The sequence below is a fragment of the Arctopsyche grandis genome, chromosome 5 (genome assembly GCF_051622035.1).
Source record: "Arctopsyche grandis isolate Sample6627 chromosome 5, ASM5162203v2, whole genome shotgun sequence".
Classification (NCBI taxonomy): domain Eukaryota; kingdom Metazoa; phylum Arthropoda; class Insecta; order Trichoptera; family Hydropsychidae; genus Arctopsyche; species Arctopsyche grandis.
The window spans coordinates 31062260-31077997 of record NC_135359.1 but is presented as its reverse complement, the minus strand read 5'-3'; positions in this window follow the sequence as shown (position 1 = coordinate 31077997).

Genomic DNA, 15738 nt, shown 5'->3' with positions numbered 1-15738 from the left:
GTTATTCCATCCTTCTGGTATAGCTTGGTTCTGGATGCATTTGCTGAAAAGCCTAGCTAAGATATTAATTAGGGGGGGGCCGCCACATTTTAGTAAGTCAATGGGAATATTATCTTCCCCTGGGGTTTTACCGTTCTTTGCAGTTTTTAGCGCGGCCTCTACTTCGCTAGGCAATACTGCAGGAACCCTTTGGCCGTGTGTCGATTCCAGAGCGGGGAATTGGCTGTTGTCGTTCTCGTATAGTTTTGCATAGAACGTGTAAACTCTGTCTATGATTTCTTCTCTATTCCTAATTATTACTCCGCTCTCTGATCTGATTGCGATCATTTGGTTTTTGCCTAAGAAAAGATCCTGTTTGCACTTTTTCAGGCTACGGTTATTCTTAATGGTATTTTCTATTAGCTTGCTGTTAAAATCCCTGACATCCCTGACTATTCTCTTTTTAATTTCCTTATTTACTAGATTGTATTCTTGCTTATTATTATCCCTATCTAAATTCCTTTTATGCTTAATTAGGTTTTTTGTTTCCGCTGAAATTTTGCTTAATTTAATCTGTTTCCTGAATCCACCTAATTTCTTACCTGTTGAGGTTAGAACCGAACTAATTACAGTGTTCAATTCCTCGATGTCTGCTTCTGGGTTTAATTTCCCGTATCGATTTCCAAGTTCGAGTTCGAATTCCTTTTTCCTAGACCTTAGTTGAGCGAAATCTGGAGAGTTACTGCATCCTTTTATTAATTTCCTACGTTCGCAATTTATATTAATGGCCATCTTGGCACGGACTAATCTGTGATCGCTACCTATATCTACTTTACTTAAAACACTAACGTCTTTAACGGAGTGCAGGGCATTTGTTAGGATGAAATCGATCTCGTTTCTGTCTCCTTTAGGACTCTCCCAAGTCCACTTATTGTTGGTGTTTTTCCTGAAAAATGAATTAGTGATAAAGAGCCTGTTGTGTTCTGCGAATTCTATGAGGCGATCGCCTCTGTCGTTTCTTTGGCCGGTACCAAAATTGCCTACTGCTCTTTCTGTATTTGCCTTTTGTCCTATTTTTGCGTTAAAGTCGCCCATGATTATTTTTAAGTGGTGACGGCTATTATCGTATGCGCCCTGTATTTTTTCGTAGAAGTCTTCTATTTCCTCGTCTGGGTGGCTAGATGTGGGGGGCGTACACTTGGAAGATTTGACAAGTGTACCTGCTCGAGATTCTTAATACTATATAGCATATACGTTCCGATATGTCGCTTATTTCTATAATATTTCTTTCTATTCTCTTATTGATAAGAAACCCTACTCCTCCTATTCTACCATTTGGTAGCCCTCTCCAGTAGAGACAGTTACCACTTTTTAGGATTATTTGGTTTTGCTGTTTTCGTCTTACTTCACTAAGTCCTACTATATCCCATTTGATATTTTCTAATTCATTCTCTAATGCAAGCACACTTCCTTCACTCGATAACGTTCTTACATTGTACGTGGCTAAATACAGGTTTCTATTAGCTAAGCTATCATCCATCGTCACTCTTACCTTGTTGGAGGTTTGGATATTATTTTTCTCGCATTTATCCAAGATGTGTTGAGAAAAAGGCGGTACTTGAGAGAGATTTCCATTCAAGGAGTGAGTTCTTACCGCCATAGACTCTTCTCTGTGGTCAGCTTTGACAGATAGTCATCCTAGGTATCACTTGGATCACTTATGAGTTATTACATGCCATTTAACAGGGTTACTTTGTAAGTGAAAGTAGTTAGTTATGATAATAATAGATTAGCAATTGTTATACTACTTTTTTACAGATCTTTATCGTGAGACGCCTCTTTGGAGACAACGGATTTATATATGTGAGTGCGGTTTGCAATTTAATATTTTAATAATAACTTTAGTAAAGAATATAAAATTACACGAATTACTTTAATATAATTTAAATATGAAAAGAACTGATAGACAGTTGGGAAACACCGTTTCTGTTTGCTATTATTCTATTAAGTAAAGTTCGTTAAAGATTTTTTGGCTGGAAGCAATTATGTGGAAGATTTATTGCTTCTGTGGGACCGAACCTTGGCTGACGAAGGACCCTTTTTTTTGTATTCAGGTAAGGAGATGTATCTCGTTCGTATATGCTTTTGTTCAGATTCGACACAAAAATTAGCACAAAATTTTTCGAAATAACTGATATAAAACCGCTTTTTACGACCGATTTGCCGTTTATTTTTACACTTAAATTATACTAGGATGCAATTAGTAAAATAAGTGAGTAGATGGTTAAGTTTTTAGATTAAATTTCGTGCAATAGCCGGGTTTAAGCGAGTAATAGCGGGGAGAACGCGGAAGCACGTCTTCCCCGCATGACACGAAAGACCGAACTCCACATATGTATATATCGTATATTAAATTAATTTTATTTAAATACAAACCAGCTGCTATCATATTCATATTATATACACGCAAACGTACAGATATTCACTTACAGTACGAGACAAATCTATTATGCCACGTTCAACATGAAAAATCACTAGTAAACTTCAGTGCTTGAAAAATAAAAAAAAAATCCAACGAAACCTGACCAAATACACTTTTATTTAATGGTTCCAAAAATACATTGTGTAGCACACACAACGACAAACCATATTTCAACCTCTTAGCCCCCGTCACGTCTTTTAAAATGATGTCACAGGTCCGGGCACGCGCCCCTCTCTCACTCCCCACTCGTGTCCGACTATTTTCCTAATTTCCCAAAGAAATTCAACCATTTAGGTAGCATCGCAAGAATCTCCTTTGTCGTCTCGGCGATCTCCCACCGCATAATATCAAAGCCCGAACATTAATCATTTAGATGAGACGAGCATAAAGAGCCGAACAGGTAAGCGATTTGCCCGGCACTATCTAGCGGAAAAATTGTCATCCCCCCCCCCACACTACCCATTCACTTTTCACAAGAAATTTTCAATGTAATATACACGTACATATGTATGTGTGTGTGTTTTATATCAAAGGAGAGAGAGAGAGGGGTCGGTTTGAAAAATATACGCACGTATCGAGCGTCGAATCTACTTCGGATGGTTTTATTCCGCGAGCTTATCCTGAAGGTTTTATTCACTGCTTGATACTCCCCGTAATGCCTTTTAAATTAATATAGAGGGTGTACTTAATGGATTCCCAGTATAGAATTTACGTCTTGCGTTTCAGTGAGAAAGCGCTCATATTCATTTAAAATAATAATATTTTGAAAGGAAAGCGCGCTAGGCGGAAAATTTATCCGGGCTCGAAATCGTTGGCAATAATTCCTTGCATTTGTATATTTCATATGGTTTTTCATCTATGAGAATACAATTATTCATATTGAATACATTTCAAAATAGTACACAATCGAATTCATAGCTTAGTAGCAAATGTGTTTTGACACAGTTGCATGTGGTTTTTGGAATCTAAAATAATAATCCGATTTAATATGCCAAATTTTATATATCTTCTTTGAATAAATACCATTGGATCTAACTTTACATAAGACAGAAGAGTTTTCATTCTTATGTTTTCTATTTTTTATAGAAATTTCTGTTCCTATTTTGGGATTACTTTACTACCTATTATTGAGGTATAAACCGACTTTACTTTTACTATGTGAGAATTTTTCATAAAGGGTATTATCATATTTTATAAACTTTTGTTTACTTCCTTACAAGCTAATGCTTTTGTAAGAATACATTAGAGTTTTTTCACGAGAATAAAATTTCAGAATGAAAATAGACTTTTCAAGATTCATTCAAATCATATCGCCATTATCATCGTGACAAACATATTTCATAGTTTTCCACGCAATGAAGCATTAAGTTGAATATTTTTCTACTGGTTTTCCACTACCTTTTGGATTTGATTAATAGTCCGAAGGATCTGTTTTCACTTCAAATTTACATATCTTAAATTACCATATTACAACATGGTATGAGTGTTAGTGCTAGTTTACAGTTTAGCTCAATAAAATTTGAACTGATGCATTTTTGGATTTAAATTTGCGTCAAAGTGGAGTACGTGGCTGACTCGAGCAATTTCCCGGGGGGGGAAAGTTCGCGAAGCACTTTTCAAAAATATGTTTATCGCATACACAAGCACATACAGGTTAAAAAGTACAAGTGTGGTAGTTTTGCTATCCGCAATGGCGCCTCGTACGTGCCAGAGTGCTTTTTAAGTGGAGCTTTGGCTATTTTTCGATGTTTTTCCGACGAGATCTCTCTCTCCCACTCACAGTCGAAAATCGCACGCGCGCTTTTCCGACGACGCTTTTCAAAATTTCTATGCCGCGAAAGTTATTCCATACGAAATGTTCTTTTGTATATTCTCATTGTTGCCTTCGAGAGTTATCGTCGCAGTCGCGGAAAATTTTGAACAAAAGAAAACTCCGCGGACAGGATGCGAACTGTTGAAACGCCACTATTCCGCGAACGGGATGTAGTTTTTAATTTTCTGAATAAGCATTTAGTCACAATATTTTGAACGTGCCAAGACATTCATTGGATGGTATTCAATAAGCACAGATATATATATATATATATATATATATATATATATATATATATATATATATATATATATATATATATATATATATATATATATATATATATATATATATATATATATATATATATATATATATATATATATATATATATATATATTATGCATTTAACGAATACGGAATAAATATAAAAAAACATAATTCGATTCTTTTATTTACTACTATAAATGCTGATTTTACATTTAAATATTTTTGTTCAAAATACGACATGTATGTAATGACCTAGTTAAGTACTGACCATTATTTTCTAAATATATTTGTATTTTAGTCTTTAGATGTTTATATTTTATTTTTATTTTATTTTATTTTTATTGTTACAATCAATATACACTCGTCATTACAGATCGCTCCAATGCGACGGGTGTACGATAGTGAAATACAGAATACATAGCATATAACAATTAATTATATAACAATTAATCAGAAATAATAATCATAGAGACATCTATGGATTATTTTTAGATTTTTGTGTGCAATTTTTTTATACATATAATAAATACGAAATTATAGAGATGTCAATAGAGATATCTATAGATTTCAGATAACTGTGAATAATTATCACAAATTATACACAGACAGATTTTTGTGACAACAAGTAATGATCTAATACCAATTTTCAGGAACCGTTTCAGCAATGATCAGATAAAATTGGCAAACTCTGATAGAGAAACGATCGATTTGGAGTCACAAAACCCCCAAACCTAACCGGCAGATTGACGACTCGAACCTTCGGTCTCAGTGGTGCATAATATATACGCTACCATTAGGCCAAACTGCTGGCTATGTATTTTGTTTTTGTATGTATTTTGTATTTTGTATATGTATTTTGCCATATTTAGTAAATTTACTATACCTATATATTGTTTATAAAATCTCTAAGATAGAATTGATTTAGATTTTGAATACAAATCGAAAATTATTCAATACTTAAGATTGGGACGAAATTCAAAATATTTTTTTTTATAACATGCCAAAAAAGTAAAAAAATTCCTTTCTTGACGAATCACATAATATTGATAATGGAAATTCACGAACCTAGTATACAATTTTCTTTTGAAATTATGCATTACATTTTTTTAGCAACACATTTTCTCGCCTTGAATAATTTAATACCATTTCAGTCCCGTACATATATCATAAAAAACTTTAAATGAAATTGCGTCCTATCAAAAACGTCAATCTAAGTCGAATAAAGTTAGATAAGTGGAGAGCTTTAAGCGTAATCGAAAACATAAGTTGATTTTAAGGGTCGTCTTTAAATGCACGATTCACATTATGCCATAAATTTTAATTTGCCCATTTGGCGATTACGCGTTATCTAGTTTAACGATATCTTAAATTTAATATATTTTACATTTGAAACGAATTGTAGACTTTACATATGTACATACATACATCGTCGACAAAATCTCGAGACGAGATTTTGTAACGCGTATAATTTTTGTCGACTCATATTTTATTCACGCCGACATATTATTATCGTCGGCTCTCGCATAAAGGTAAATATATTATATTGTATATACATAAATATAAATATATGTTTATAGATAGAGAAACTCTCGAAAAACATTTTCGAAACTCGTCTACGCTGAATATTCATAAGCGAAACGATCGTAAAAGTATCTAAGGTACGTTTTAAAATTGAATAAACCTCGGCGATAAAGGCAAGGAAAACAATCTGTTCACGTATGTAATAAAACACAATGTAAAGTATGATATTTGGAAATGGAAATTTAATTGGCCAGACGATGAGAAATTGTCCCATATTACAGTGAAATTCTGGTCGCCATACGTCATAGATAAAGTCAACTTTTAGAGACAAACCGAAGGTATATAAAATTAAAAGTTATTGCCCCATCAAGTGCAGATTAAGAAATTTGTAGTTCAACATAATAGTGTGAAAAAACTACTGTAAAGTTTATACTTAAAATGAAAGTACGGAAACAACTATACATTAATTTTTTGATGAAAATACAACAGTCTTTATAAACTCAGTCTCAATAATAAACTCGATTACTTTGAACATATTTCCTTCATTACCAACAAAGCATTTCAATCTCTTGGATTCCTACTCCGCTCAACAAAACCCTTTAATGATCTTTATGTACATACTTAAATGACTTTATTTTTCCTTTGTAAGGTCTCACCTTGAATTTGCCTCAATTATCTGGTTACCTTTTTATTTATCCCATATTAATTGTAACCAACTTAAATTTATTAAATCCTTATGCTACCTTTTTCCTACCTATACCCATTCTACTGTTTTCCCGATATTTTAAAAATCCTATCTTTTAACAATCTTTCTGTCAGGCGACGTCTTACTGATGCTACATTCTTCTTTAAGCTCATAAATGGTTTCCTTGATTGTTCTGATTTACTGAATAAGGTTGATTTCAGGATCCCAGTTAGGTATTCTAGACACGTTGCACTCTTTTCACTTAATCCTTTCAATACTAATCTGCAGCATGTTTATCGTATATTTAACGGGGAGCTGAATGACGTTGATCTGTTCGGTATTTCCCTACATCAATTCAGGACTAACATCAAGAGAATCTTCACCGATTGATCTATTTCTTCTTCTATTCTATTTTATAACCTTTTTCTTATATTTTAACACTTTAGTTTAGTTATGCAATATGCTATTTAGTCATGTTATAGATTTTATTCTTTTCCTTTTCATTTTTTTTATATTGTATTTATCTTTTTCATTTGTTTATCTTTGTAAAAATCTGTAATTGGACTCGGATGTTATATATATTATATATTTTCTCTTTGTTTTTATGCTTGTCTACATCTTGTTGTCTGTTGATTTTTCAATAAATAAAATAAAAATATATGTACATATATATGTATACATATATATATATATATATATATATATATATACATAACATGTAAATTTTAATGACTTTGTTAATCGTTAAGCCTCTCTAGCTTCATTTCGGAGGCATTAGCTTATCTGCATGTTAGGTAACTCGTATATCGGTAAGACATCAAAATGACTTAAAGAGTGGTTTTTGAACCACTCTTTGTGTGGTACAAAAAAGAGTGGTTTTTGAATCAAATGAAAATTTTGACAGGCACTGAACTAATAGAGTGAAGCTTCTTAAAAATTTTGTAAAAAATGATAATAAAGCATACTTAATCTTGGATTGGACTAATTGGTCGATGGGGATGATTTTACGGGGGCTTCCGTAGAATCAGCCAGCTGGGGATTTTCCGAGGAAGCAGAGCGCTGAAGGGCTTCCTTATCGCAATGAGGGTTTCAATTAGTTCACGTGTCGTTATTTCGGCGTTTATAGGGGTCGACACGTGGCATGTTCTCGTAATTAACGAACGGCTGTCGTTGGCGCGCAGACGACGGGGAAAAATGAGCGCTCGTTTGTCACACGGTGCACGATTTTCCCCGTGCATTTCCGGGAAAACTTTCGCCCGGGAAAAATTGCATCAATCACAGACTACGTCAGCTCTGCAACTCGAGGGGGTGGAATTATTTTATCTTTCAAATTAGGGACCGGAAATGAATTTGTTCGGGAGATAGGGCAGGGGTAAATCAATAGTGGTATTTTAGGATGACTAATTGTAAGCTTTAGAATTTAGATGATCGTATTGTAAAGCTATTTATTATTGCATAGAAATACTAGTTGAATTGTAAAGCGTGTATTATATTAATATCTATGTATTTAAATATTGTATAAAATGTGTAATAAAAAGTGAACGTTTGATATAATAACTTTCAGACTAGATTTTTTTGTGGCAATAAATATCTCATATGTGAAATATAAAAATACAATATTCAAGATCATTTTAAGCTGTGAGCTACTCTTAAAAAAAAATATAGTGAAATATTGCTTTTAGGATAATATTAGCTATGTGAAAAATGCTACTACGGTATCAGTAAATTGGGTACATTTAATATATATTTTTAAAATACAGATAAACGTCTCGTCTATGGCTCATATAATATTTCACCAATATTTAGATTTTGTTAATATCAAATACTTAAATATTTTTAATTAAAAATGTACCTCATACGCAAAACTAAAGTGATCTTTTGTCCGTCTTCTTTTGATCCTTTTCAAAGTTAGATGCTGTAAACCATTGATGATTGATCAAACACTTGATTACTTGATTTTCACTTCACAATCACATTTTATTTAATGCGAGCACCGTTTGATTATTTTTAAAATTAATTTTACGCATCGAAACAAATGACATGTATTTTTTTGTAGTGAAAATTCAGCTATCGTTTTCTGAGTTCAATTTTATCACCACATTTGATTAACGGATTTCAATTAAAAACGTATATTGCTAAGATTAAAAAACGGGCTTGTAGGAATTTATGTTTAAAAACAGAGATTCACTTTTAGAATATCGTAATTTCATACCGAATAACGTACGATCGAAACTCACCGAATATGTACTTGTTTGGTAACTAAGTAATTTAAAACAAATGATTTGAAATAAAAACAAATTTATTTATATATATGTATGCCTTTCAAATATATAAATCTACATAATATATATTTTTAAACGGAAAAAAACCATAATATAATTGTAGATATGACTATTCATTGTACACTTTTTTTCTTCATTTTATTGGACTGATTTTAATCATCCATAAAATGGTTTTGCCATTACTTTCATAACTGTTTTTGGTTCAGAAATTTCAAATCTAAATAATGTACAATGTTTCTTTGTTATGTTTGCATACGTTAGAATCTATGAATATAAAATTTTGAATTAAATGGTAAGATTAAGATTAAGCTAGTCATTGTTCTGCAAAGAAAAATCATATTTCAACGAAAAATTAATTCAAAATGCTTCGTATTTTTTTTTTTTTGTAAATTATATAATATGCAAATTGAAGCGATAACATATACAATGCATACTTGTTTAATACAATGTATAATTATTCACTCGGATTCGGCTACGCCTCAGTTGAAAACATGAATATGGCGGGGAATTCGAGTCAGACTAATAGGATGAATATAATGAATGCGACATTTTTTTCGTGTAATTAGGCGATCAATCACCATTTTTCAGACACAATGAAGACAAAAGGGGTGATCTTTGAAAATGGAAAAAAGGGCGTGCGCTCGAGGGCATCCAACCCTAATAATTCCCCCACCTTCCCCAGCCCCAATATAATAAAGACAAACCAAAGTTAAAATCCCATTATTATATGACTAAAGCAATTATACATGTACGAAGTAATATCTACAAAAAAAACGCATATTATATTTTAGGAAGGGGAAATAAAAAAAATAGCATTTTCCGGCGTTATCTATCTATATATGTTCGTAGAGCAGAATAAAAAAAATACGCAAAATAGGTACGGCAATAAAAGGCCTAGATTTAATAGTGGCATTCGGTCCTGCGCCCGGTCACACGAACGTAATTAGTCCCAAAGGACTAACAAATGACTCCAATAAATTACTTTTATATTCGCACTGCTTGCAGGACGATCTGTTGTGTATTCGCAGATACCAGCAGTCGTCCTGGAAAAAATGAAAATAAATAAATAATATACTGTATTTAAATCAATGTATCATTTGACACGCGTGAGTGGCTTTCACTTTATGGATATATTTCATATATTGGAGAGAGGAATACTTTTGTGGATGACAGCTGTCTTCGCAAATATTTTTTGAAAATTGATCCTACGACGAAAACGTCTTATTTATATACATATGTATATAGACATGGTATTGTATGTATATAACAGTTAACCGTTAGGTAAAATCAAGTTGTAAAAGAAATGTTAAAAGCATCAAAAGTGTTGAATCGTGTTGTGCGACGCATAAATTTGTTTTGAAATTGTAATTAGATGTTATATTAATGCAAGTGTTGTGCCCGATGAAATATCTTCACATGGGTTATTGGCATATTGAGCTATTAATTAAAAAAAATAAAATAAATGTGTTAGTGCGGTGTTTGATCCGTAAGCGGTCGTTTATTTTCAAATACCTTTTAAATATATTTAATTTAATATTTACATTTAATTGCTTAATATGAAAAAAATGATTAAATCCACCTACCTACTTACATATAAACAATATAAAACACTAATAGAAAAATTAATTATATTAATTAAATGAATTTTCAAAAGATTGCGTTAAATGCTTAGAGACTAGTTTGCCTAGAGAAAACATTGGTAGCAAACAGTATATATAGAAGTTTTTTCTTTTTTTATTATATTTTTGTTTTGTTGTCATATATACATACATATGTATGTCTTATCGAAACTACTGATATAGTACGGCGAGCGTTATCTTTCACAGACACACAGAATATATGATGATATGATGATTGTATATTTATTTGTTTTGTATCCTATAATAATCTTTAGATAAACATATATATATATATATATATATATATATATATATATATATATATATATATATATATATATTTTTTTTTTATTGTTACAAATCAATATACACTCGTCATTACAGATTTGATCCAATGCGACGGGTGTACGTTAACGAAATACAGAATACATAAACAATCCGATATCAGAAATACAGTAAAACATATACATAAAATAACAGAATATATAGCATATAAAAATTAATCAGAAATAATTATCATAGAGACATCTATGGATTATTTTTAGATTTTTTTGTGTACAATTTTTATACATATACTAAATACGAAATTATAGAGATGTCTATAGAGATATCTATATATTTCAGATTACTGTGCATAATTATTACAACAGGAATAGATCTAATACCAATTTTCTGGAACCGTTTCAGCAATGATCAGATAAAATTGGCAAACTCTGATAGAGAATCGATCGATTTGGAGTCGCAAAACCCCCAAATCTAACCAGCAGATGGCGAGGACTCGAACCTTTGACCTCAGTGGTGCTAAATTTATACGCTACCACTAAGCCAAACTGCTGGCGGTTTATATATATATATATATATATATATATATATATATATATATATATATATATATATATATATATATATATATATATATATATATATATATATATATATATATATATATATGTATTAATGCAGACCCAAACATAATCTAAAATACAATTTCGAAAGAGACTTTGTATTTAAGTATGTAAGTATATAAATATGTATTGTTGGTTGAACATTGAAAAGAAATCGAAGTTTCTATGACAATTCGATATATATTTTTTTTGATTCAAATAAATTTAATAAATGAACAAATTAATACTATTAGATTCTATTATTTAATAATGAATACTATTAGATTTTACTATTTAATACTGAATACTATTAGATTCTAAATTTACTATTAGATTCACCATGTTTAAGCTGTTTATATTACAAATACTGAGCGAAGCCGGGTAAAACAACTAGTTGTCTATAATATTAGCAACTTTTCTTTCTATGTGTTGAAAATTTCGTTAGTCAATTTATATGTTCATAATAAAAAACAAAGATAAATATGATTCATCAAATTAAATTTCATTACAATTAAAAAATATTTAATCATATTGAATAAAAATCGGGCAGATTTGTAGATTACGCAGAATAGCGAAGGCAGATCGATTTTTATTACATATAAATATCTTTAAAGCCATAATATTCTTGTTAATTGAAAGTTTATTCAAAGGATTTTGGAAAACTTTTGTTTCTAAAAGTTTATTTTAATTTTAAATTACATCGTAGTGTTAAATTTGGATAATGATTGGATTAAAATCTTCGATCATAGTACATATATAGTTAATAAAACTGTATGAAAGTAGGTACAATGTATACATAAATGACTACACGTAGAACAATAGAATATTTCAATAGTTTTTGGTTAACTTTAATTAGTTTGCGGTTGAAATCTGTTGACACATTCTACGAAAGCTTCAGAGTATATTTCAATTAATTCTACAATACGGTAAGTTGTTTTATAGTCCACTAGTGACCATTTTTGTGTCGTCTTTGGCGACATTCATTACGTCACCTTTTGTTTGTCGGAACAATGAAGCTAGGGGCGCCGAATCGACAGGCGCCAATCCCAGCAAATAAATAAGAGATCACAACAATGGCCACAGATAATTATACACGGTGTGTCAAAACCTCATTCAATAACCTCATTAATGTATAGATATTCTTTGGTTAATGTTTTACTTATTGAATCATCGTTTGATCGGTATGCGAACTGTTCATTGCCGAAAGAATTTTATAAACATACAATGATACGTTCGTTTGATGAACAGTCTCTTGATGGATAGTCCTTTTGATTAATACTCGTTGATAAACAATTCATGCATGAATCGTTCTTTGATTAATTCATCTATTTTTCTCTCAAAACTTTCTCCTCATTTCTATTAACGTGGGAGTATACAAAATGTCACTTTGGTCAGTATCAGTGTTTTATATTGTTTATACGTAGATAAGTAGGTAGTTTTTACCATTTTTTATTCATATTAAACAATTAAATTAAATATATTTAAAAGGTATTTGAAAACAATTCGACCACGTGTGGATTGAAAACATGACCGACGACACATTTCTTATAATTTTTTTTATTCAATAACTTAATATGCCAACACTCATGTGATGATTTATTTAAAGTTTGGACCATTGTAGGATTACAAAAATTCCTAATGCGATACCAATGGTCAAAAATATAACAGAAAAGAAAATAAACAAAATAATAACTAAAGAAATTAGACATAACAAAAACAAAACATATACATACATATATACAAAAATAACTAATAATAATAAAAACAAATTATAAAAAAAAAACAAGAATTATACTTGAATTTTTTTGTGACGAACACACATGTTTAAGGGGTCGAAAAAAATAGTGGAAGAAAAATCGAACAAGAGTAAACTGCCACTTCCGGTTGACAGATACTTACTAAATTTTATATATAACTTGGTATTAAGCTTAAACTTTTAGATATGAAATTTCAGTTCAATAAACCAAAAGGTTTCTGAGAAAAACATAAAAAACCTCGATTCTCTAGAGTAAAAGTACTACACCCGGTTCAGATAGAAATATTTAAAAAAAATTCAGTCTGATTCAGTTAGTGGTTTGGGAGATAATTGAATTCAAAAACTTAAAAAAAAGAGGACACCTATAGGGGGAGGTACCATTTCCGGTCAACTTAAAAATTTGAAAAAAAATTACGATGTGTCGATAAGAATTTCATTAACCGTTACTAAGTTTCATTTCGATAGGACTAACGGTGTTAAAAATATCCCCAAAATACACACACACAAACAGACACACACACAGAAATTATATATATGTATATATATATATATATACATATATATAATTCCTGTTAGCAGATATTTATTCAAAAATTTAAGCCAAAAAAAAACACGATAAAGCATAAAATGTAAAATAAATTTAAATAATGATATATTTTTATCGTTTCTGAGTACCTCAAAGTATTATAAAATTTACATACCCATATAAAAAAGAAGCTTTTTAAGTTTCACCACAAAACCACCTCATAAACACCCACATTGAGGCGTACGTAGCCTTGTCATAAATACATATATACATACATCTTATATTATGTATGTACATATGTATATAAACGATCGTTCCAATCTTAGACCGCACATCGGCTTTGTTTATTTTAGTCGTCGAATATAAATTACGCGAAAACAAATCGTATTAAGCCGCGAACAAAAGGGTTCGTTTCAAAAATTTACAAGGCCCAAGTGTCAAAGTGTTAGGAGCGTTTCGGGGTCTTAAGAGGGAACGTAAATAACTCACGTTGAAATCCAGCCACCCGCGGGTTCGACCCGGAGACGAAAGTTTTCCTATCGTCCCGGAAAACCTGGGGATTCCCCGCCGCCCAATAAGTTTCCACCGAGCAAAGAATCTCTCATTAAACTTATGTCGGGGAAGGAAGAGGCATCATATATTAGAGATTTAATGAACCATGAGTAAATGGCCGTGAGACCGAACGAACCGCGCCGCCTAATATTTTCAGCGGGAAAACACGATTATAATGTTTAACCTGGTTTCGCTGACTTTGGGAAAAACTTTGCCTTTAATGCAACACCGGACAAAAGCCCTATGTGTATAAGCTTAGTAGTTTTTGGTGGGACATGGTCAGTGGAAAACCTCGTTTAAATTGTACCAATATTTTACTTAAGGCAACAGATTCAGGGACTCAAACATAGTCACTTGTCTTACAAATTTTATTTAAAATTGTTTTGAATTTCATAGGTTTAGCTCTAGATATTTATTTATAAACAGCTATATTATAATAAGTGGGTAGTTGGTATAAAATGTGTCTTATACCGAGTGTTCAAAGAAATCTATATATACATATATAATTAGACACAACATAACTTCTTATTGAATACTTATCTCGCAGATAAAACCGACTGAGGAGATATACAGTGAAATGTCAGATTTGACATATTTGGCCAAAAATCAATATATATCGTGTATTACATTACATGAAGCTAGACGCCAAATTTGAAATTTATATATACATATGAGAGTTAAAACTATAAATATTTAAATATTAGAGATAACGAGAACCTATAGAGCAAATTTTATAAAATATAGAGTGAATTATAGGCGTTTAAACAATTAAAATCTGAAATGGGCATATCAAGGCGAAAAGGTTGAAGATAGATTATGGTAGACTTACGTACCGTCATAAACGTCACCGTATCCGAGATTCTGGATATTTGTTACGCATTGTATACGATATTTTATCTCCAACGTTATGGCAGACGATACATTTACGTATATTGATGACCAAAATGAGCAATATGGCAAAGTATGAAAACGATCGGATAAGAGATAAAAATGACCACTGACACGAAAGCCATGTGAAACGTAAAGGAGGTATGTAAAAATGATTGTCTGTCTGTCTGTATGTCTCGAATAGGCTCCTAAACCAATCAACCGATTACGATGGAACTTACAGGATTTGTTGTATGCATGTTCGGGAAGCTTAATGTGAAAAAAAACGGGAGAAAACCTCTTAATAATAATATTCGTAATTACGATTTTACCGACGTGAAAGTTTGAAGCGCTATTGTGTAGTCAAGGAAATGAGTTCGTTGGTAGCCACGTTACCAGTTGGTTTATGACGACACAGCTTTGAAGAGACGTTAGTTGAGCTCCAACCATCACTTGAAACGGGAACGGGAACGCAACGGGGATGGGAACGGGCATTGCATGC